At 38.4% G+C, this 24,452-nt stretch overlaps 1 long non-coding RNA gene across 1 annotated transcript in view; it reads right to left on the bottom strand.

Moving 5' to 3' along the window:
- Positions 1–11,468: 11,468 nt before the first annotated feature.
- Positions 11,469–24,452, bottom strand: part of LOC140689601 (uncharacterized) — a 108,856-nt gene continuing 95,872 nt past the window's right edge. Inside the window, exons 4-5 of the long non-coding RNA XR_012064641.1 lie at positions 13,939–14,027; positions 11,469–11,607 (exon numbers count right to left, since the gene is read on the bottom strand). This is a non-coding gene — a long non-coding RNA (uncharacterized lncRNA). The remainder of the gene's footprint in view (positions 11,608–13,938; positions 14,028–24,452) is intronic.

Here is a 24,452-nt window from a genome sequence, read left to right as displayed (position 1 = left end):
CCAATTCACTTTGCTATATGCTTGAAACTAACACAACATTGTAAATTAACAATACTTCAATAAAAATGGTTAAATTTTAAAAATACACTGTTTCTGTGGGTCTACTTTAAGTATCATATGTCCCAAAACATGAAAAAGTTTTAGAATCCTAGTGGATGGAAAAAATGTTTATTGTACACCTGCTAGGTTTGTAACTAAATATGTTATTTACATTATCACCTTTAATCCTCCAGCAACCCTCAGGGGAGTACTGCATTTTCCAGGTGAGGCACCAAGACTCAGAGGAGTTAAGTGTCAGCTGCCACACTGAAGAGGAAATGGCAGAATCTGAGTTTAAACCTGGGTTATTCAGATCTCAACACGCACAGTCTTTCCTACCTCATTGTGCTGCCATCTGTGCACCTGTTAGCTTGGCTTCAGGAAATTCTGTTTATAAAGTTCCTGCTTATGTTTTAGCAAGTGCACAAGCAGCTGGAAGTTACAGCACTGTGACTCTTAAGTCGTGACTTTTCGTGAAATGACCCATTGGCAACATTAAACAAGATAGAAAATACTGAGGGCTGTCTGAAAAGTGCTAGAGCGGGCTTAGTTACAACTTCAAACTTCAGTCTTCTTTAGTGTCTCTCTCAACATCATTCACACTTAGGCTGCAGCCCGACTTATCTCCAGAGAAGCCATCACGTCCCTCAAGGGTTTCAAGGCTTTGGAAGCTGCCTTTGAAGCTTGTTCACACATCCCTGATGCTGGATTTAAGTTGAGAGCATGTTAGGACTCTCAGCACAGGAATCTGATAAAGTAACTGATGCGGTTTCATTTATGAATAATGAAAGACGCAAGTCAGTCTTTGCTGTTGTTTTTCTGAGGAAGAAAACAGACGTATAGTTGGCCCCCCAGTCTGATTCTAGAAAGAATAATTTATCAGGTGACCTCATCTTTGGAACACAAAAATAAGAGTTAAGAATCCTGACACCCCGGTCAGCTTTAATTTTTTACTAGCAAACGTCTACATGTGTCTTCAAAAAGGCCAGCCAAGGCATTTAATGGGATTCTGCCATGGAAAACAGGTACCAGACATAAGCTCATCCATTGTCTCTGTCCCACACGTGTTGATACTGGAAAAACTGCCTTTCCAAATTAGTTATATTATGTTAAGATTATGCAACAATAAAAGAATGACCCAATCTAAAATCACCTATCTATCTAGAGTAGGGGAAAGCAAACTTTTTTTTGTAAAGATCCAGATAATACATCAGGCCATCTATTTTTCCATAGATATTAGCAACAAAAATGTTTAACATGAGAAGCGCTTGTTCATTTACATTCAAGGACAAAGTGGAAAGAGAATTGCGGGGAGACTGCCTAGCCAAGACTGTGGAAATGGCCGTAGAATGTTCCAGTACCATTGTCTCCTTATGGTAGGGGATTTACTCTTTATTCTGTCTACTTGTAAGAGATATTTAAGAGTCTGAAGATCAGACACACAACACAACAGGTGACTGGCTAGAGAATTCAAGGGTAAATTAAGGGGAACCAGAAAGAAAGGGGTCCAGAGTTGTTCCATCCTGGTAACCTCTGTTGAAAGCTCTCCAGTCATATCTCAATCTATTGCTTTTTTGGAGATACCAATACTACGTTCAACAGTTGATTTAATCTCGAAGAGCATCTCTCTGTTTTTAATTATTAAGTTTATTTATAATAGAAAGTGACTGTTTTCTATTCAGTTGGTTCACTTTGCTTTGCATATTGCCGCACTGTACCTTAACTTCTCATCAAACAGCAACATCCTACAATAGAATGAGCATCAGGAGACAGAGCAAAGACGTCAGACTTCAGAGTCCAGGCAGTCCCATGTGGTTAAGAATCTGACTATAGTTTCTCTCTGAATGCCAGTTGCCTCATGTATGAAATGGGTTGACGGTTTCTAACTTCTAAGGTTGTTACGTAAATTTGAACTACAGAAGTCAATGCCTGGCACAAGTCAAGACGTCTAGCTCATCATGGACACTCAGCAGTAGCTGTTACTACCCCAGAAGAGGGAGGTGCTACTTTCAAAACTATGTCAGGTGTGTTTCTATCACTTGCAAAGCAGTTGAATATCATAGCTAACATGCAGGCAGCCTCTTTTTTTCTCTGAGGTAGTACAACTCTAAACAAACCCAAGTTAGGAATCTTCAAGCATCTCACTGTCTGTGACTCACATTTCTCTTTAACCTCCCATTTCCCTCTTTTGACTCATTATACTTGATAAACTAAGTGTTTAGTTATAGTTCAGGAGGTGGACTTTTTTCATGCCTACACAATGTCGATACATCAAAAGTCTTAATTTGATGTAGTCATACTTTGTTTTTTCTAGACTCTGCTTCTGCCGTGTCGATGACATTTTCTTTTCCCTCTTTTCAATAGCTTCAACTTCTCTTTCTCCTTTCTTTCTGTGCAATAACACCACAAAAGTCTCCCCAAATTTGCAAAATAAACACCCCAAGATCTTACTGCACCTTTTAGCCTTTTTCACTCGTGCTTTACTGCTAAAATATTAACTAAGTGGATTATGAGTATTAACTCTATGTTCTCCCACGTGTTCTCTCCTCAATTTCCTATAATCAGGGTAACTTTCTCACCATGCTCCAAAAAGTGTTCTCTCAAAATCACTATAGGATTATTATCTTCTTTGCAATTCTAGAACATTTCGTATGTCCTGATTTTTCCTCTCATTCTTCAATAGTACAGGTGGGTGCTGTTGGCTCTTTGGAGCTCTTTCTTCTATGTCAAGAGAAACAGTAGGCAGCTCAAAGTTTTTATCTCCAGCTTACACCTCCGTCGCACATCCCTATGTTGCCAGTTAGCCTTGGAAATCAACCAAGTAAAAGATGTGGTAAATGCTCTCTTCTGAGAATCAGCGAGATTAACCAAGAAACCCGCCCACCCCGATGGCCTCTGAAACCTCTGGAGAGATAGGGAAGCCATGTTTCACAGCTCAAAGTGACCAGTGTCCCGTGGCATTGGGCATTTGCAGACTGTGTGGCCACAAATGTGTCCTATGCAAAGGATAGTGCCTGTGAAAGGCAAGGCCAAAATCTGCCTCAAAAACAGCTCTGGGTTTGTCATAAGTTAAACCGGCGACCCAGACCTCCACAGACCACATGAGGCCTCCACATAGTCACTGAGCAAACAGTAGCCACAGACAGAGGAGATACTGAGGGGGATCCGAATAAACCAGCTGCTTGATAGCAAATTATTGTTGCAAGCCCGTTCTTTACAGAGTCTGAATCAAATAATAGATTTTCAGCATAAGTCATTTTTTGCTTGGTTTCTTCTTTGAAATGGTCATTTTGGGAAATGGTTAATGCCACAAGTATTTTCCACAGATTAATTCTACCTTCAAAGTATTCACATATGTAAGGATTAAAACTACTGTACATACTGGTTATATTGCACAAAAGAATATCTTTCACGCCTCATGTGTTTTCTAGTTAAAATTATGTGCTTTTCTTTTCTCAAAGGCTGCAGAAATCTATAAGTTAGAATTACTCTTCAAGAGCACCCATTCTAATCTCTTATGCAGGGACTACAGATACAGATTTTCAGATCTTTTCTTCATCCTAAAAATACTGCAAGTCCCTTGGGGATTTTCTCTAACAGTGAACCCTAGCGCAAGAACTTTTGATTTTCAAAACAGAAATATTTTATGGCGAAGATACTGGTCAGTTCTATTAGAACACCACAAGGAGATCCCTCCCTTCCTGCCCACTAGCAGTGCTATGTGTGTCCTGTTCACCTTTATTTGCATTAAGTACAATTTATGTTAGTAACAGAATCCTTCACCTAGGTTCCAGCAAACCTTTGTCAGATACGCTTCTGATTCAGAACTTCTTTTCAATGATCTGATCTTTTCAGAAAAAGAAAGGGATTCTGAAATTTAAAAATAAATGCTTAATTGAATTTGTTTCACATGCTTCCATTATCCCCTCCCTCCAGCACACACACACACACACACACACACACACAGTGGTTAGCGTAAAATCTCTCTCCTCTCTCTTATCTTGTCTATGTGTTTGTGGTGGGTGGTGGGTGTTTATGTCATCGATGCTGGTAATTCATTCAGAATCCACTTTCTTTCTCCGTGGCCCCTGAAGTGCATGTCAGAAGCTGGAATCAGTACATATTGTATCACCCTCTGTGCAGGTCACCTTCATTTCCATGGATTCCGTTTATGATTCTTGGCTCATTACTGTATTTTTCCATGTAACATTCAATCCCTCAGAGCTTCTTACATGCTTAGCATATTTCTACGTGTATCTCTCTTTCATTCCCAATGGAAAGAAAACAAATGCTGACAATATCTTCTTTCTTTGATCATGTATCCCTCTGTTCTTGTGTCAGGAAGATCTTAAGATTCAGAAGAGAAATTTGAGGTAATGAAAAAAAATTTTTTTTTAAAACGCGCTGAGGTTTGTCAGTGAAGAAGCCTCTCTTCAATGTTGTGTGTGGCGTGGGGAGGAATTTGATGGATGCAGGATTTATATGTGTTTTAACAATTGGTATATGGACGTGGAGTTTCCCTTAGGTGATAAATTCTGATTTTCACCAAACTTAAGAATTGCTATCTACAGAATGGGAAGTGGAGAAGGGCAGTAAATATTCTCATACACGGCTGGAAATAATACCAATTAATAAAGCATTTCGTGGGGACAGTGGGCACCACCCACCGAGCCCACTAGCAATGCCAGTGTGGACCCAACACTGCGGGGGGCAGAGGTCACACTTACTGCACTGCATCAATCTCCTTTCTGAAAGCAGCAGCCACTCTGTTTAGATGCAGAAAGAGCAATCAAATTTGTACTTCAGAAACAACCATTCTAGGTGCTGTGTGGGGACCGGACTTGGGGAGAACAAGTAGGAGCCTGTTCCCATAATCCAGGCACAAAATAACAGTGGCCCAAGCAGGGTAGTGGCACTGGTGATGGATGGAAGTGGAGAGATCGGAGAGATATTTAGCAAGAGAATCAATAGCACTTTGTGACTGATTACAGACTCAGAGCCTTAAGGGGACAAAGTCATGGATCATTTGCCAGTTTCTGGATTGAACACTGGATGCACAGGAGTGCTGTGCAGTAAGACTGGGAGGCCTGCGCGTGTTTATGTGCCTGTGTGGAGGGCTGGGTAGGTATTTGGAACGGGGAAAGCTGAGACGCTTAGTTAGGGTTTAAACTCTAAGAGCTGCAAGTGCCTGTAGAACACTTAAGTTGGAAATTTTCTCCAGACATTGCAAGCCGGATCCATTTCTTCCTTGTGCATTTCTGAGTGTCTGGAGGGAGCCCTGCCCTTTATGAGTGAAGGTCAGATCTTTGCGTACTTCTCCCATGCCGCCTTTCCTGGCTTCCCCAGATCACACTGACCTCCTCAGCCCCCCAAGTCCTGTAACCCACTGTGTGTGCAGCTCCCCTGCCACTTAAGTGTATGGTCCCTTGTATTACAGAGACTTTTATTTCACATGCTGCTTTGTGTTACATACGCTACTTTATGTGTTACAACAGTATTGAGATATCCCCTCTCCTAACCTACAAGAAGTCTGCACACATGGAGTTGGCTTTTTCTTTTTCTTTTTCTTTTCTTATTTGTGGAGCTGTTTGAAAAAAATTAGCAAATGCAAATGTTTCAGATGATCAAAGAGCAGACAAATACATTCTAGACTCTTCAATGTCAGGGAGAAGAGTGAGTAGCTGCATTTGAGTGACACGTTAGAGGAGACACAAAGATTGTTGACAGCAAAGAAGAAAAAGAGTTATTTTTTAAACAAAAAAAGATCTATGCTGTAAATACACAAAATATGATTAGGGTGGTAAGAAGGAAGATGCTAAGGAGAACGAGATGAGGACACCTCTATACAGGTGGGAGATCCATTAATGAGAGTAATAGCTAACCATGATGCTGGCTACGTGTTACCCATCACTGTTTACACGTTACATATCTTATCACTGGAATCATCACAGCAACCCTGTGAAGCGGGAGCTATTATTATCCTCATTTTACAGGTGATAAAACTGAAACGCAGAGTGGTGAAGTCACTGTCTTAATCCATTCGAGCTGCAATAACAAAATACCACAGACTGAGTGGCTCACCAACAACAGAAACCCATTCCCCATAGTTCTGGAGGCTGAGAAGTCCCAGATTACGGCACAGGCAAATGTGATGCCTGGTGAGGACCCGCTTCCTGGTTCAAAGACGGACACTGTCTTCTCGGTGTGTCCCCACGTGGCAGAAGGGGTGAGGGAGCGTTCTCAGGCCTCTTTTAAAAGGGCTCTAATCCTACTGAGGGGAGTTTCACCCTCATGACCTAATTACTCCCCAAATGCACCACCTCCTAAAACCATCACCTTCCGTGTTGGGATTTCCATGTGTGAATTTTAGTGGGACACAAACGTTCAGTTCATGGCAGCCACTTCCCCAAAGTCACACGCCCAGGAAGTCTAATCTAAGTCAGGATTCCAAGGTAAGCAGTCTGGGCTCTGAACCCAAATAATCTTAGTTTTTTAAAGGAATAAGCACATATGAAGGAAAAATTCTCAATTTGGAGAAAGGGGTTGCAGTGAGAGGCATAAGCATACTGAGCATTTAAATGTGTACGCCTTCTGTGTGACCTGCTCCCAACAGAAGTATGAGTTCTACCACCTGAAACTTAGCATAAAATTCTTAAAAGATAATAAGAGCTATCATGTACTAATTGTGTATTTTGTGTCAGGCATAGTGCTAGTGGCTTTCAAATATTATTTCTCATTTTCGCATGAGTTCTAAGTAATTATTAAGCTCTTATTATACCTAGGAATATTGAGTTTTGAAGCGGTGAAGTCGTGCATGCACAGTAAGTAGAAGGCTAGAGCTGGGACTCAAGTCTGTGCCTGACCAACTCAAAATTCAACCTACTTTCCCCATCCCTGCTCTTACACACTGGATGTATGTGTGTCCACAAAACTCATATGTTGAAGCCTTGCCCACCAAAGTGGTGGCATTAGGAGGTGCGGCCTTTGGGAGGTGCTCAGGATTAAGATGAGGTCCCAAGGATGGGGTCCTCCTGGAAGGGATTAGTGTCCTTATAAGAATCGCAAAGAGCTTGTTACCGCCTTCTGTTTGCCTGCGTGAGGATAAAGCGAGAAACTGGCAGTCTGCATCCTGGAAGAGGGCTTCCACCAGAACTCGACCCTGCTGGCTCCCTGATCTTGAACACTCAGCCTCCAGACTATGAAAAGTAAGTTTCTGTTGTTCATCAGCCACTGAGTCTGCAGTACTTTGTTACAGCTGCCTGGACTGACAAGACACCTTTAAACAACCTTCTATGGCTGCTGGTTTACAAAACTGGCAAGCCCTTGTGAAGGCGGCTAGTGATCATTCTCTCAAACCAAGGAGGCAATTGCGTGCTTGAATCCCATCTGAGTTTCAGACAGGTGAGGAAGCTATTTTTCTTTCTTTTTTTTTTTTTTAACATTTTTTATTCATTTATAATCATTTTACAATGTTGTGTCAAATTTCAGTGAAGAGCACAATTTTTCAGTTATACATGAACATATATATATTCATTGTCACATTTTTTTCTCTGTGAGCTACCATAAGACCTTTTATATTTTTCCCTGTACTATACAGTATAATCTTGTTTATCTGTTCTACATTTTGAAATCCCAATCTATCCCTTCCCATCCCCCACCCCCTTGGCAACCACAGGTTTGTATTCTATGTCTATGAGTCTGTTTCTGATTTGTATTTATGTTTTTTTTTTAGATTCCACATATGAGCGATCTCATATGAGGAAGCTATTTTTCTACATGTTTGTCAAAATAATTCAATGTTTTGGGCAAAGGTTGCTACAGCAGTGAATGCAGACTACAAACTACATTCCTCTAAAAAGAATAAAGTCCAGTGCATACACCTGAAAGATGCTGATAGCTAATATATAGAAAAATGTAGTGATCTTTTAAGGATTAATATTCCAAATGTGTAAACAAGATGAATGCTCATTATTAAAGACATTCTGTACATTCTGTCACTCTTATAGAGGAGACAAAAGGGACTAAAACTTTAAAAATTGAATGTCATCTCCGTTTTCAGCTGGGATGGACGGTAGAAAATTGCTGCATGAATCATGTGGAATAGCTGGAAAAGTAAAGTGGAAAAAAAATGGAACACGTCCCATATTTGAAATGAGAAGATTGAGTCTGTTGCCTTGGTTCAGCAAAAGAGCTGTGTGACATTTGGAGGTGATTCCTACCTTCTCCACACTCCAGTTTCCTTGGCTAAAATAAAGATAATAATACCTACTTTATAGGTTGAGCAATATATGTGCAAGGCTTATATACGTGAAGCATTCACTCTATAATTATTGTCCTTAACTCATATCTCCATAGTGTTATACCTAAAATGCTTTTATATGCACGATTTCATGTGACCACACAATATTATAAGATGTTTAAGGCTGTGGTCCCAGAAAATAAAGTTTCCAATGTTAACATTTGAACACAAGAACTATAATTTAAAACCACAGTATTATAGGAACAATAACATTTCTTTAAGATGGCTGGTGCCAATTTATATTTAAGCATGTTTTTACTGTTAGCTTCTAGTTCACCCCACTGTATTGTGAAAGAATGATTTTAACAATTTTCTAACTGTCAGCAGTTCTTTTACTCATTCGTTGTAGAAGATATATGCTGTTATGTTCTTAACTGTTCATTTTTTCGACACATAATTATCTTATTGTGACAGATAGTGTTTTGCAAGAAACAGTAAAGTAACTTTATCTCACTGTTTATACAAATTCAGATAATTAGACAGTGAAATGAGACTCACCTAAGATGATTAAAGAGTTAGAAAATACGGCCTAAGTAGAAAGGTTAACACAATTATACTGGATAATTTTAATCTTTCTTAATAACTAACTGTCTCAGGTATCTGCCAGTAATATTCTCTATCTTCATTTTTTACAAATTAAGAAAAAATAAATCTTAATTACTGTATAAGAGATCTAGTTGAGGAACAAAAAATACTTTTTGACAGTATTTATCTAGAGTCGACATGCTTTAGCTACAAGAACTGGGAAGTGGAAGACCTGAATCAATGGCCCAACTCTACTCCAGAATCAGGAACTTGATCTTGACCACGTCTCCAATGACCCTCCCCTTGCTTATCTGTAACAGGAATAAACTGTGTGCATCCTGCATCACCAGTGTGAAAATCTAAATGAGAAAAATCAATGAAGAGCAGTTTGTAAACTGTGAGGGTTAAACAAATAAAGCTGTTATTAAGTGTGGGAATTGGTGGAAGAAATCCTTTTTTTTTTTTTAATTTTCAGAAGTAGGTCTCATCACTCTGGGGTGGTTATTGTCAGCCTTATGCAAAAGCAGTGAAGAAGGTTAGATCAACACTCCATAAATACTTTGCAATGAGGGGATATTATTTTACTTGCATATGTATCAGGGAACTTAGAGGCACTTTATGCATTTACTTGATGACAAGATATTTTATTACTAACTCTTTGATTATGTGGTATAAAAGTCTTATATGAGCAGTTGTTCTGTCTCCTGGACTCTTCCTTTTTTCTTTTTTTCTTTTCTTTTTCAATTCCTCTCTCTTGCAAGCGTATACTTCTTTCATTGGGCCACGCTACAACACCTTGCTCTGTTGTCATCTTCACTGTTTCATGACATGCCTTTGCTCATTCATTCAATGAAATATTTGCTAATTAATGACCATATGTCAGCTGTGCCTCCCAGCTGCTCCCTGCCCTGTTCTGTTGTAGTTCATACCCTGCATAAATTCCCCTTTCTCTCTCTACTGCCCACCTCCATAATAAAGCAGGACGCCCTGGGACCATGCTCATGCTAAGCATTGATTTTAAGTCTAAGAGGCTTAGAATGTCCTACTATGATTTCCTAGTCACTTGAACCACAAACTTCTAGGTCACATTTAGATTCTTTCAGAAATTCCTTATGTTTTATTGGAAGATTTCTTGTTATTTAGAAAGATCATCCTGCTAGGATGGCAAACAGTCAGCATGTCTTAGTCATGTGCCAATTTCTGTCTCTTAAACCCATGCTTTCATCCTTTTTATCTACTAGACCTGAAATTATTCTGTTTTCCTTTCCAGCACCAAAGACACAACATTTTGAATTTTTTTAATCCACTGAACTGCATTTTATTAAGTAATTTTTTTCTGTTTTATTAATCAGACATAATAATCTAAATTTATGATCAGTATGAGACGATTTACCTCACAGAGTTGATAAAATTACAGCAAAGAATTTTGTGGTTTTCATTATTAGCCTGAGCTGCTTTGTAGAGGGTAAATTTATGAATCCCAGTTCACTATTTGGAAATGTTTAAAACAGCTCTATTACGAACTGAATGCTTTTGTCCTCCCTCACCCAATTCATATATTGAAGCCCTAACCCCCAATATGATAGTACAGGAAGTAAACATTGGATTATTGATTCCCGTGCACTGTTTTGCTATGTATCTGATATTTTGCTAGTATGATGATAGATATGAAATAAGTTTAACATATATAAAATGTAAAAATATTTTGGGGGTACTATGAGGAACACATACTGAATCATTTTTCAGAGCAGAAGATTTCAGTCTTCAAAAAAGTCTCTAAAGGCTTGACACTTTAGTCAGATAGATACACACATCATACCAACATGTAAGCATGAACCTGCACTGAGAAACAGTCTAAAATAAGAAAATCATTTTAAATGACCATGAGTTCCTAGTCAGACCTCCTTACAGACGACTGGCTGCTCCAAAAAGACTTCAAAGAACTCCTGACATGTCCAAGAATAAAGGGAACATTCACCAACAGAAGGAAGAAGGTTTCTGAAATGGACATTTTTCTAATGTGACTCAACGTTCTATTTAGAGAGCTATGGCAAGAGTGCAGACTCATCCATTTTTGTGTTCATTAGTCTTCTCAGTATTTTCCGCTTTGCTAAGATAAAAAATATATATAGGGAGAAAGAAAAATAGCAGGCAACCTTTACGTACCAATTAGAAGCAAAAGGAAATCAAAATCTAGCATCTACAGAAAGAACAACTAAGGAACATTTGGCCAAGCATAAATTCAGAGAAGACAGCAAATAGTAGTTGACAATCTAGAAACAAGTCATTTTCTCTAAAGGTGTATAATTAAAATGGGGAATGAAGATGCCCACCTCACCTACAGATTTCACAGAGATAGTGGCATTTCAAGGGGTCACATAAAAAGTTTTACATTATTGCAAATTAGCTGCTCACAAAAATCAAAGTTTCATTTTTATAAACTCCTTCCTGCTGCCCAATTCTTCTATGTTGCTGGATTCTACAGTACAGTAGTTTTTTTTTTTTTTAAAAAAAAGACTGTTTAATAGATTAAGGCTATAACTGGGGTTTAATCATCTCATTATATAAAACTTCCTTCATAGATATTTTGTGAATATTCGTTTTTATTTTACCTATCTCATATTTCAGAAATTTTGAATGCAGACAGTAAACGTTGCTCATCTCTTTTCCAAATGTTTTCTCAAAATCAGCACCTAGTTTGTGTGGCCACTAGCTTTCAGACTTCGTACTCATCCAAGAAACTCCTAGGAGAGAATCAGAGTTTTAGTTGGGAATCTCTTTGGAGGCAGCCATCTCTTATATAACCCAGGCCTTGCTTGTAACCAGATGTGGAAAGACAAAATTGCACGAATTCAGTAAGTATTATAATCACAAAGCTCAGGGGTATTTTATTCCCATTCAGGGGACAGAGGCTCACTCCATCCTTACTGTGAAAACACCTGCAGATGGCTTCCTGGTGTAGATTTACCAGAGCCTGTTTCTAACCCTTAGGGTGAAGAATAAGATCCTTTGTTACAAATCCTAAATGCAGTGTCAACACGCTGAGACCATGTACCTGAGCTCTTGTTCCCTACAGCAAGGGAGAAAATGACCCTTTAATGTGTACTCTTGTCAAAAAAAATATTGGTATTGAGTATTTCTCTGAGACTCCTGTGCTGAGAATTACAGCTATGTCCATACACATGAAATATACAAACTATCCCGTGGCTGATCTGCTCATTTCAGCTGTCTTCGTGATTAATGGGTATTGTCGCACCATTGATTCAACTACCCCAGTTTTATTCATGAACTCTAGGAAGTCTGGTGCAAATAAACATAGCTGGGACATTGGAAAGTGTTCTCACTTAAAAGATAGTTTATTTAAGGATCTTTGATATACTAAAAATCATCAACATTTTACTTTTTTTTTAACTTGCAATGTCATCTTTCTTGAGTTAAAATTTGGGGTCTGTATATAATTTGAAGTTCAAGATAATCTCTTCAAAATCTAATAACTGATCATTTCTCTAAAATACTATCAATGATTTATTATGATTCTTATGTTAAATATATAGTTAGAACTCAGAGAAAGAGTTCCATCATAATCTGCAAGAGAGTAAAGTCTAAATGTCTGAAAACAGTATTTGGCTCACAGAAACTTACATCAAAGTGCAGTAACTTAGAAAAAAATCCCTTTGTAAAATTTCTTCTAGTGTGTATTACACACAAAAACATGTCAGGTTTGGCAGCTTCTCCAGATAGCCTTCCAATAATCAGAATTGGACAGTCACCTAAAAGGGTTCAGTAATTCTTAAATCTGGGATTTTCAAAAGCTGCCTTGTAAGAAATGTTGATTTTCTTCTTCTATATTGTGAATATCAAAGAGATTGACTTCCATAGAAGCCATCTGTCGGGCACAGCAAACTACAAACAAATGGACTCAAAGAAAGCTTTGTGTACAGGTGTCATCACTGGCCACACAGTGAAGTTTTAACAATATCAAGTGTCCCGAAGTAAACTGAATTCAAGGTGGATTTCTGTGACAATTCTGAATGTAAGATAGAAAAGAGAGATCTGTAGGTCTTCATACAAAAAAATTGTTTGCTAATTAAGGTAAATACAATTGGGGCTGTTCTTCTGGAGACATTCTATCAGACACATCAAGGCTACCCTCCAGGAAAGCTGAAGTTCTCTACTAAAATAGAGAAGATTCTGATATCCAAAAATACACCATGTCAGGAAGGCAGAGCATACTAACAAGATCAGAGAATATCTGTATTGCCAATTCATTTCTAGTAAAAATCAGTTGTATTCCTTGTGGAATACAAGGAATGCATTCCTTTAAAGCAGCAATTCTCAAATTCTTTGGTCTCAGGATGCTTTACATATTTAAAAATTATTGAAGAAATCCAAGGAGCTTTTGTATATGTGGGCTGCATCTACAGGTAATCACCCTACTCAAAGTTCATACCAAGAAGTCTTTAAAACCTAAGAACATGCATGTACAAATTTCATATCTGTGAGAGTGATGATATAATCACTTATAATGTAATCTTTGGAAACATTACTGTACACTCGTGGAAGAATGAGAGTGAAATGGCAAACAATGTCTCATTATTAAAATAGGGTGACCTCAAGGAACCCTCCAAAAGGTCTTGGGGACCCTCCCCAAGGATTTCACAGACCACACTCATGAGAAGCACCCTTCCAAGTTCTTTTTCTCACTTGTCAAAGAAGGATGTTAATAACCACAAAGAGTTGTTGGGAAGGGTCAAAATAAAAGGACGTTATATAAGGTAAAAGAGCTTTATTAAGTATGTGGTACATAAGCACAAACTTCTCCTAGCTTTAGTTTATCAGTTGAAAACTGGATATAGTGATATCTCCCTTGCAGGGTTCTTATGAAAATGAGTGTCGATGTATGTTTAAGCCAAACAGGCATTACAAAATTGTAAATCTTTTCTAATTTATTTAGCTTATTCCTAATTTTTCATTAATTATCAAGCAAAGCTATGAAAAATATACAATTATTGGGAAAGGTGTATTTTCCTGTGCCACAATGATCATGTAAACAAGAGACGTATAAATAACCATACCTGATTATTGCTGTTATTCCCCAAAAATGTGTCGAATGTTCTGTACTAGATACTGAAAGAAATACGAAGAACAGCTTTCAGGTTCAGTCCTGAAAAGGAATGAATTTACTGAGTGTTATCAAACATGAATGCAATATTTCACACAAAGTGCAATGGGAGATAACACCTGACCGAGGGAATCAGCAAAGGCTTCCTAGAGAGTGTAGCATTTGTGGTAAATCTGAAGGAGGAAGACACTTGGACAGGTGTTGAGTGAAGGACATTTTCACAGGAAGGACTCTCCAGAGCTGGAGTGGTATGAACAGGTCAGGGATGGAGGCCTTCCTCTGCCCCCCACTCCTCAGTGCTAGGTCAGGATGAGCTGACAGGAGCAGGACTGAACGGAAGTTTGTGCTAGGAGCAGTTAAGGTTACCCTGACCCCGAACAGGAAACTGACTCTCTTCACTTTGGCAGATGCGAGGTTTACTTTCCAGAGAAGCTGTGTGTGTGGGTTCAAGGTGTATGTTGCTATACCCAAAACAGAAAGATTAAATACATGCCTGCATTCTGAAGACGGACAGCCCTGCCCCCTGCACCTGCTCCGTGACACTCGCGTCCTAGATAATATCACTGAGGTGAAAGAATGACTCAAAAGAATTGAGCTATGGATGTTGAATTTGGATACCTACCAAAAAAATGACAGACACCTGAATCAACCTGTGGGTGGCTCATCAATCAATAGGCCCATCCAGGTGCAGAGTTTTCAAAACATTGTTAGCCTCTCACTTTTAAGTTTGATTAGTAACCCAAGAAACAAGAATTACTAGATATTTGAGAACAGCTTCTATTATGTAAGATAGAAAGTTTCCTCAGACTTTGATAGCTGAATAGTTAGGAAGCTAGATAGGGAAACAGATGAGATAGATAGATAGATAGATAGATAGATAGATAGATAGATAGATAGATAGATAGATAGGCAGGTAGATAGATAGGCAGGTAGATAGATAGATAGGCAAGTAAAAGTGTTCTGGAGTTTGACTGCTTGGGCTGGAACTCCGGCTCTGATCTTTGCTAACTGACCTTCAGCAAGTCACTTAAATCTTGAACCCTTAATTTTTCTCATCTGTGAAATGGGGATAATAACAATTTCCATCTAAGAAAAGTGATAATTACATAAAATAAAGTGCTTTATGCAGACAAAGCACTAGATAAATATTTTCATTACAGCTGACACAACAGGGAAAGGTATGCCTGAGAAACAGAATTTTTTCTGTTTTACTGGGAACATAAAGTAAAACTACTAAGAACATAAAGTAAAAGTATGGAGCCAGATGGTCTGATATCTTGAATAGTACGCATTAACATAGTGTTAGAATATACGAGTTCTTCATAGAATATATATATGTGTGTGTTGTATACATAGTTCTTTATATAAAAATACAAAATATTTACCAACCTTTTTCTTACCCAGGAAAAGTCTCAAGAATCAATGCCTCACACACTTTGCCCCCAACTAGAAACAGCCCTTGACTCTTAAATGCATGGTGTATGAAAAGACCATAATGGCCTAATATGTGTCTCTAAGTACATCTGCTTGTTCACATTGTTGTGAACACTCAGTAAATGCAAAATTAATACATGATTAATTAACTAGCACAACAAAAATCCTCTTCTCCCTCCCGTCCAAATAGGGATTCATAGCCCTTTCGATCTACGTAAGGTCCCTTTCCAAGTCTCAGAAGGTTGGATATGGTTACAATTAATTGTTTCAACACATTATGAAGGTCTATGATGAGAAGCAAACATAAAACATAATAAACACTTGGTAACCAATTTATTTTAATAGCAGTTTCTCTGCCAAGCCAGCAGAATTTTCTAGGACATCACTCCCTTCCACATTCAGCTAAGAGAGATCAGGGGACTTGCCTTTAAGCGGGCCAACTCATCATTCCCTGCGCAGTCATGAGAAGCCCGCTACCAGACCATTTATACAGCCTGGCTAAAAGAGAAGTGAAGTTTCTGCAACTCTTTGGAGCATAAAGGAGCTGGCTTTTGAAGTAAGAACAATACCATAATCAGGTGTTTCATTAAAAACATCAGCAAGGCACAAAGAAAACTGGAATTGACACCAGGGAAGATCAGCTATCCCTGCCTAATAGGGGAGCTTGTATTCATGAATGAAGGTTTTTAGATACTTGTCTCTGTCCTTAGCAGAATGTCACTCTTAGAACAAAAACAGTAGCAGAAGCAAGTACACCACTAGGTTAAACTGATCTCAAATCCTTTCTCAAACGTGTCATAACAAATTGGTTTTCCACTGATATCTTAATTCTCTTTAGATTCTTAGGCTCCTAGGACTAAGGTTTTTTTCTGCCCCAATACATTGTATTTCCCCAGAGAGGTTTTCGAGATGAGGGAAACTGAAGTAGCACTGAAGAAGACAATGCTTAGGGGGTGATTAGTTACCACTACTGTGGGCCTAAAAATGCATTTGGAGGAAATCACACAGGAAGGCAACCAGTGGAAGCCTTCTGCCTTGGGTGGGCTAATACACATGTATGCATATACACATCTGTGTGCATGTGTGTATAGCCCCTAGTCACCCTTTAAACACTGATCTTCCACAATTTTATACATTTCTACCATGACCAGAAATCTCATAACACATGTGAACAGATAATTGGAAAACTTAGAGAGTACAGATCCCACGGAAACTCTCCTATACTTGTACGGAAAGACTGGACAAGCACAATCTTGCTAAACACCAGGTTAGGGCTAAACACCAATAAGTTACTATAAAGTTATTATGATTTCACTGTATGAGTTTAATTAAAAATGTTGTACTCTACCAATAATGTAGTCAAATTATGTAATCTAAGAAGATACGTTTCAAGTAAGACCTTCTTTTCTCCAACCCCAATAATCCTTACCTGCTCAAAACACTACAAAAGCAATACATTTTAATAAAATAACAACAAAATGGATCCAAGTAAATTAAGTAAAAGTGGGTGAGAGGAAATGTTTGTAGCAACTATAGCAGCCAACTTAGCTTCTTCCATAGCTGGACCTCAGTTTACTAATATCTTGTTCTAAATAACGTGTTCATAATTGTCCTTAATTTTTAACATGTCGAATAATAATAGTTCTAAATATCATATGTTTATTTGTCCTCATAATAAATTTGAAAATATGAAAAACTAGAAGGGAAGTGGTTACCTGTAATTTGTGATTGATGAAATTCGATGGAAACAGTGGACTAGAGTTATTAACAAGCCTCTTGTGAGCACTGCATTACTAAGTAAAGTCTTTGTCCTTACTGTTAGTTAGCTGTCCAAGTTTGCCACAGGACTTCTATATAGAATGAATGGCTTGTTTTAAAACAACTGCATACACACACACACACACACACACACACACACACACACATTCTTTCTGAGTAACTGAATGTTTTAGAAAGTTTAGACTTTTCCAAGACATTTTTGACTTTAGACATCTTCTCATTTGTTAGATTATATTTAACCATGTGTCCAAATACAGCCACTCAATATTTTATGCATTATTATTACTTGAGATAGAGCCCCTTGTTTCATGCCTGAACTCAATATTCACAGATCAGTTGTGTGAAAATCTTTCACAACATTTCTATACAAATATAATGAGTAACAATGACTTAAAGTTCTTAATTCTTAGCTACTCTTGTATTTCCTAACATTCTCCTGCAAAGCAATATTTATTAAGCAATGGCTAAATATGAATAGTATGTTTTAGAAGATGACTGCAAAATAAGAAGCGTGTGGAGTTTGCAGAAAATCCTCCTGTGGCACATTATTTTAAAGAAATGCTTGAATGCAAATGAGTTGTCCTATGCTTGATGATCCATTTTGATTTTATTATCCCATGTCTTCAGAAGGAAGATCTTGACAGTCTTAACAATTCGTTTTCTGTTTTCTTTTGAAATTTCTTTTACTTTTAATTTGCAGAAAGGAAATGGCATTTTATTTCCTGCTTTCCATAGACCCAAAAGTCATAAAATTGTAAAGAGGAGAAAAATTGTCAAATTTTTAAAGGTTAAACGCAGGAAAATTAGAGTGTCTGAAAGGGCAGACTCTGAATGGATCCAGTGCTGAAAGGTAGATGGCACTGGAGGGCAAACTCAAAATGAGTACTGAACACCAAGATCAAGCAAGGTAAGTATGTAAAAACAGCTTCAGGGACACCCTTCCAATGATTTCTTTCAGCTTTATGGTTGCCCTGAGTTGCATCGAGTGTAAGCAGCCATTTAACCAAGGAATGAAAGAATACAATTGTATTATGAAGCAAACCATTAACTCTAGGGGGAAATCCGCAGAAAGGTAAAATTTCCCTTCCCTTCTGTTCCAGATCTTCCCTTTTGAAGTATAGGATGGCAGTTCTGCAAGTGAAAGGACACTCTCAGAAGGCCCAGCAGAAAACTAGCTTCCAATGGCTCAGTGCGCCTCCTGGGTTTCACACAGTAGAACTGTCTGAAACAATCTCTGCAGATGTTAAGTTTCAATGTGGGGAATGCATGATGTCCTGGCAGATGAACTGGAAATTTTTTGTTCTTGCTGTTGTTTGAGACACTGGGATGAAACCATCCTGCAGGACCCTTCCATCATAGAGGGGTTTTCACCCTCCCCCATGAAAATACAGCCTCGGGAAGACTTCTCAAGAGCAGATTTCCACCTATCTAGCTAGCTATCTCGTGTAAAAGACAATCATTGGGATGCTCTGGAATTTAGTCTGTCTTGGCAATGTTTGCACATTCGTTCTGGTCCACCTGTACTCTACAGTTCGCCCTTTTCTCAAAGCAGTACTGAACTAGCCTTTGTGAATACTTTTAACCCAAAAAAGAAACAAACAAGCCCCCCAAAACCCAGTGATTTCTCCTCAGTTTTAAAGATACTTAAAGTGGAAGCCACTAAAGTTTTAAAGCTACTTTAGATGAAGCCACTAAAGCACAATTTGGTGCAAAGTTGTCACTCTATGAATCTTTAAGCAAATTCATGCGGAAAATGTGTAAACACCCATTTAATGGGCCAGATGTTTGGGGGTTCTAAACTATTCCTTGGGAATAAAAGGAATCTTTAGGATATTTAGAACTCCTTCTGCATATTCCAAAGCACTTACCTTACTCCTTAGGAATAACAAAAACATCCACGTCATCTGAAGTAATTAATACTGACAAGTTAGGGGAGAAGTTTTTCAGAGATATTTATCAGCACCATCCACAGAAACAAGATTTAGGAAACCAGCTTTCTATAGGAGATGATGCTCCACAGTACCCAGGGGAAGACAGCAATCATGGGACACAGTGCCTGCCTTCCAGAAATTTACTACTCAGGTCTTCACCTACGGAGAAGGTAAGATAAACACCTAAAAAGATAAATAACAACAACAACAAAAGGGTTGTATAGATTGCAGGCAAAAGGAGAGGTACTGTGATACTGTGCTTTATCATAAGAAACATGTATTTGGTCTTGGTCCCTACTTCTGACAAAGAGCTCCTAAAACCCTTGGGATTTCCTAAGGGATAAGAACAATAAAGGTGTCCTTTGTTACGTTAATGAGGTGACTTTTGGAAAGTGCCCAAGGAAGGGGGCTGGTTGCAGGGGAACCAACCAGGAATGGAGGGTTGGAACTTTTAATCTCAATCCCCGACTTCCTGGGAGGGGAGAGGAACTGGAGGTTAAATCAACTGCCAGTGGCCAATGACTTAATCCATCAAGCCTATGTAATAAAAGCCTCTGTGAAGATCCAAAAGGACAGAGTGTGGAGACTTTCCAGGTTGGGGAACCAGAACACCTCCACGTGCCTCCATGCCCCCAAATCCACAAGAACTAAAGCTCCTTTGTTCAGGACCTTGCCCTGTGTACCTCTTCCTCTACCTGTTGTCTCATATCCTTTTATATCCTTTGTAATTAACCAGTAAGCTAGTGGGCATACTAGTTTCCTGAGTTCTGTGAGACACTCTAGCAATTGAATGGAATCCAAGGAGGGGAACGCCTGATTTTCAGCCAGCAGGTCAGAAGCAACTTGGACTTGTGATTGGCATCCGAAGCAGAGGGTGGATTTGTGGGACCGAGCACTTACCTTGTGAACTCTGCTGTGGGCTCTGGGTACACTGTGTCAGAACTGAGCTGAATTGTAGGACACCCAGCTGGTGTCAGACAATTGCTTGTTAGTATGGGGAACCCCCCCCCCACAATGAAACTGGGTGCAGAATCTTAGGTGCAGAGATATAATTAAAGAAATAAGAGCATATAACCCCAAGGTTGGAAAGGGTCTTATAAAATCTTCTAGACCAATAACTTACTGATGCTTGAGTCCCTTTTAAAAATAAGAGTTCACACTTATTAAATGTGTATTATTGTGCCAGTCACTGTGCAGAGCACTTTAAAAATATATACTGAAAATATATGTTTCACATGATAATTTCAGGAAATGGAATTTTTTTTCAAATGAGAAAGTTAAAATTCAGAAAAAGCATGTAAATAACTTGTCCAAGATCCCACAGTTATCAACTGAGAGAACAGTGATCCAAATTCAGGTTTTTCCTACCTATAGCCTGTGCCCTCCACTGGGGTAACAGACTCACCAACAGGGATGACACCATCCTTGGCTCCTTCCCCCAGTTATGGAGATGGAGACTCAGCATGTTCCCAGCACCTTGTTCTACTGTTGGTTGCTGGGGAACCTAGTAAATGCTTCACAGAGGTGAATATTCCAGAAAAAAAAGGAAGTCAAAAAGTGAATTAAAGAGCTACAAATTAAAATTTAGAAGAACAAATTCTAAACCAGGCAGGTAATGTGTGGAATGAAGATTTATACTCTATTTGGAATAGCCTTTGGTTCCTATTCAACTTTGAACCATCAGCGTCAATCCTGGGTAGCTAAGAATTGCACTCGGAAAATGGTATCATTTTTAAGAACTTTGCTTTTACATCATTTTAAAAGATAATTCAAATATGGAAGAACCTACCAGGAGGTGAATATAGTAATATGCAAAGAGCTACAGATGTAAATTTAGAGGATTTAAATTCATGACTGATTGACAAGGCATGTAATGGTTATTGTAGACCATGTGACAAAAGTCCTTTACTTCTGGAATTTATTTTTCACTCAAGAACAACTTTGTCTACATCATCGTTCTCTCTTGAGTTTTATCTTTTATCTTGTTCAATAGTTTATTTAATTTCAAAGACAATTAGATAAGCCAAAGTAATGATTCTACAGATGTATAAGTGTATTCGGAGATGAATAAATTATGGGCATTTCAATAAGTACCAAATGGAAAAGGAGCAGCTGGTTGCTTGAACACAGATGGGTTTATTGGTTAGAATAAACTTCATCTTCTCTCTCTCTTTTTTTTTAACTAAGCAATTTTGTCCCCTTTTGTTACTTTGTGAACAATTAACCAAAGTGAGTACTTCTTGATGTTTTAGTCTTTGATAGCCATTACTAAATCTAATGATTTAAAGTTTTTTTCTTCTTTTCTCAGTGGCCTAGGAATGTGGGCTGAATCCTTATAAGTGAGGCTTAAAACCTGAGAAAAATATGCTTCATAGCCTCATGAAGAAAACACACATATATCATAGGGACTTCAATCTTGTGGCAGGCTTTTCTGCAAATGCAAATGAAAGAAACATTTATTTTTTTTAATACAGTCTTCCTCTTACTTTGCTAGGCTCTTTCCTTTATAGAAACATCAGTTCAGTCTGGCTATGTAAAATAGCAGGGAATACAGTGAGGGAGTGTTTAAAGAATACTATGTAAATAAGAAAGATAGGATTATTGATTAAAATATCTTTTTAAAAAATGGCACCACTTCACTGCTCCAAATCTCAATGGACTCACCATTCTATACAAGAGAAAATAAAAATTCTCTGACACAGCACTAAATACCTTGCATAATCTGACCACAGTCACACTGACTTGGGTTGCTTATCGAGGACATTAATTGGTATAAGGTATACAAAGTTTGTTTAAGGAGAAACAGAACAGCAGAAGTTGAGAGTTGAGACCTAGAGTCCATTAGATCTGGGTTAAAATGTAGCTCGGCGCTTGCTGGTTTAGTAACCTCAAATAAATTAATTCAACTGCCTAAGCTTTGTTTTCCTCACTAAATGGGGATAATGATTCTACCTTTTCTATAAGGTCATAAAGAAGATTAAATGAGATAATAAATTTAAGTGCTTAGCTGAGTGCTTGATTTTATGTTAGGTACGCATCCTACTTTGCTTTTGTGGCTCTGTTACTATTGTTGTTGGAATTTTTATCATCTTATTTCTCATATATTTGCCCTTGAAATTCCATCTGCATAGAGTGCTCTTTCATCATCTTTCTGAATGGTAAAATTTACCAAGACTCACCTCTTTTACCATCTATACCACTGTATTTTGCCAGTTTAAAGAGAAATTAATTCTCTTTCCCCAAAAACATTGCAGTTGTTACTGTCAGGAACAGACATTTATACTGAATTCTTCTTACAGGCTTATATAAGTATTTATCTTTTCATGCATTTCCAAGCCATTTAGAAAGATCCTTGAAGCCAGGTACTGTAGCTACTTCTACGTACCTAATAGTTTCTTGCAGAGTTCTTAGTAATGAATATTTGTTGTTCTAATCATCATACAAGAAATCTAAAGTTCCTTCATCATTGGGTAAAATGGCCAGAGTTCAATGGCTACAGAATCTAATTAGCTGACATTTATTATATGTTCCTGTTGATGCTTATCATGTCCCAGGCATTTTCTCTAAACACTTTAATGTTTCATTTCTTTTAATCTTCACACTGACTCAATGAAGTAGATGTTATTAATTCATTTAGCTGTAAAGATACTGAAGCACAGAAAGTTAAAAAAAAACAACAAAACAGAATCTATATATATATATATCTGCCACCACTTCCTGGCACAGACATCCTAAAACCCTTGTAATAATTCTAGGTGATAAGAGTGCTAAGAGGATCTTTTGTTCTAATATTTGGTCTTTGATCCCAGTTCCTGACACAACTCCTAAATCCTCTGGAATTTCCTGGGTGATAGAAGTGTCTTTTGCTCTAATGGGGTGAATTTTGGTGAGCTCCCAGGTAGCTTCAGGATAGGGAGCTTGGTCACCAAACCCTGCTTAGAAGCCTGAAACTTTCAGCCCCACCCCATCCCCCATTCTCTTGAAAGTGGAGAGGGGCTAGAAATTGAATTAATGATGGATCATGCCTGTGTGATGAAGCCTCCGTAAAAATCTTAAAAGGACAGAGCTCGTAATGTTCTGGGTTGTTGACCACGTGGAGGCGCTGGGATAGTGGTGCACCCAGACTCAGCATGGAAGCTCCAGGCTCCTTACCTGACACCTTGCCCTGTGAGTCTCTTCCATCTGAATGTTCATCTGCATCCTTTTGTAAGAAACCGGTAAATGTGTTTCCCTAAGTTCTGTGAGACATTCCAGAAATTATCACACCCAAGGAGGGGGTCACGGGAACTCCAATTTATAGCTGGTCAGACAGGAATACAGGTGACAACCTGAGACTTGCAATCGGCATGTGAAGTGGGCAAGGGGGACAATCTTGTGGGACTGAGCCTTTTACCTGTCTGCTCTGACCCTATTTCCAGGTAGTGACAGGTTAGAGTTAAATTGTAGGACACCCAGCCGACGTCAGAGAATTGCTTGATGTGAGAAAAATCTACACATCAATGTCAGAAATATAGAATGTGTAAGTAAAGAAGAAACATAGAGATGTGTTTTTTTCTTCAAACCGAGGTTGTATAGTCAGTAAGCAGGAGGTGGACACAGGATTCAAACCCAGGCAGACGACCTCTAGATAGAGACCATGCTCTTGTTCAATACTTTCTACCTAATTCAACACTGTCTGCCTAATAATATATTCAGGTATTACACTGATTCACATTATCTACAAGAAAAACATTTAATTTCAGTATTTAAAACCACTGTAAGACCTGACATTATCATCTCCTCAACTTCTTTTAAATTGAACTAGAAACCAAGAAGCAGAGAAATAACTACAGTAGATGTCATGGTCCTAAGTGGAGGCTCCTTTTAGGATGCAGGAAATGAGACCCCATTTCCCTGATCGGATATCAAGCTTAAACACACAAGACAGAATATCTGAAAATAGGACTCTTAGTAAAAGACCTGGTGTATATGATGAAAATAATAATAGATAACATATTTTGTAGTAACAGGCATCGTTTTAGGCCAGTAAAGTGGATTATCTCTTTAATTAAAACATACTATGGATATCATTATTGAGAAAGAGAAAAGCAGCCCCAAAGAGCAGGGAGGTGGTCTGGCACCATGAGCTACGTCTTGATGTTCTCCTGCTGAACATAAACTGTTTCACAAAGAACCATCTGATAGGGCCACTCTGTGACCAGGTCAGAGCAGGACAAACATATCACTGCTCCATAATCAAGCCTGAACCCAGACAAAAACAAGAGCATTTTCCAAATCACAAAAAAAAAAAAAAAAGCAAACTTAGCCCAGTCAATTCCTGCCT

The sequence above is a fragment of the Vicugna pacos genome, chromosome 26 (assembly GCF_048564905.1).
Source record: "Vicugna pacos chromosome 26, VicPac4, whole genome shotgun sequence".
NCBI lineage: Eukaryota > Metazoa > Chordata > Mammalia > Artiodactyla > Camelidae > Vicugna > Vicugna pacos.
Note: the sequence above shows the minus strand (reverse complement) of the source record. Positions and strands in the feature narration are given on the sequence as shown.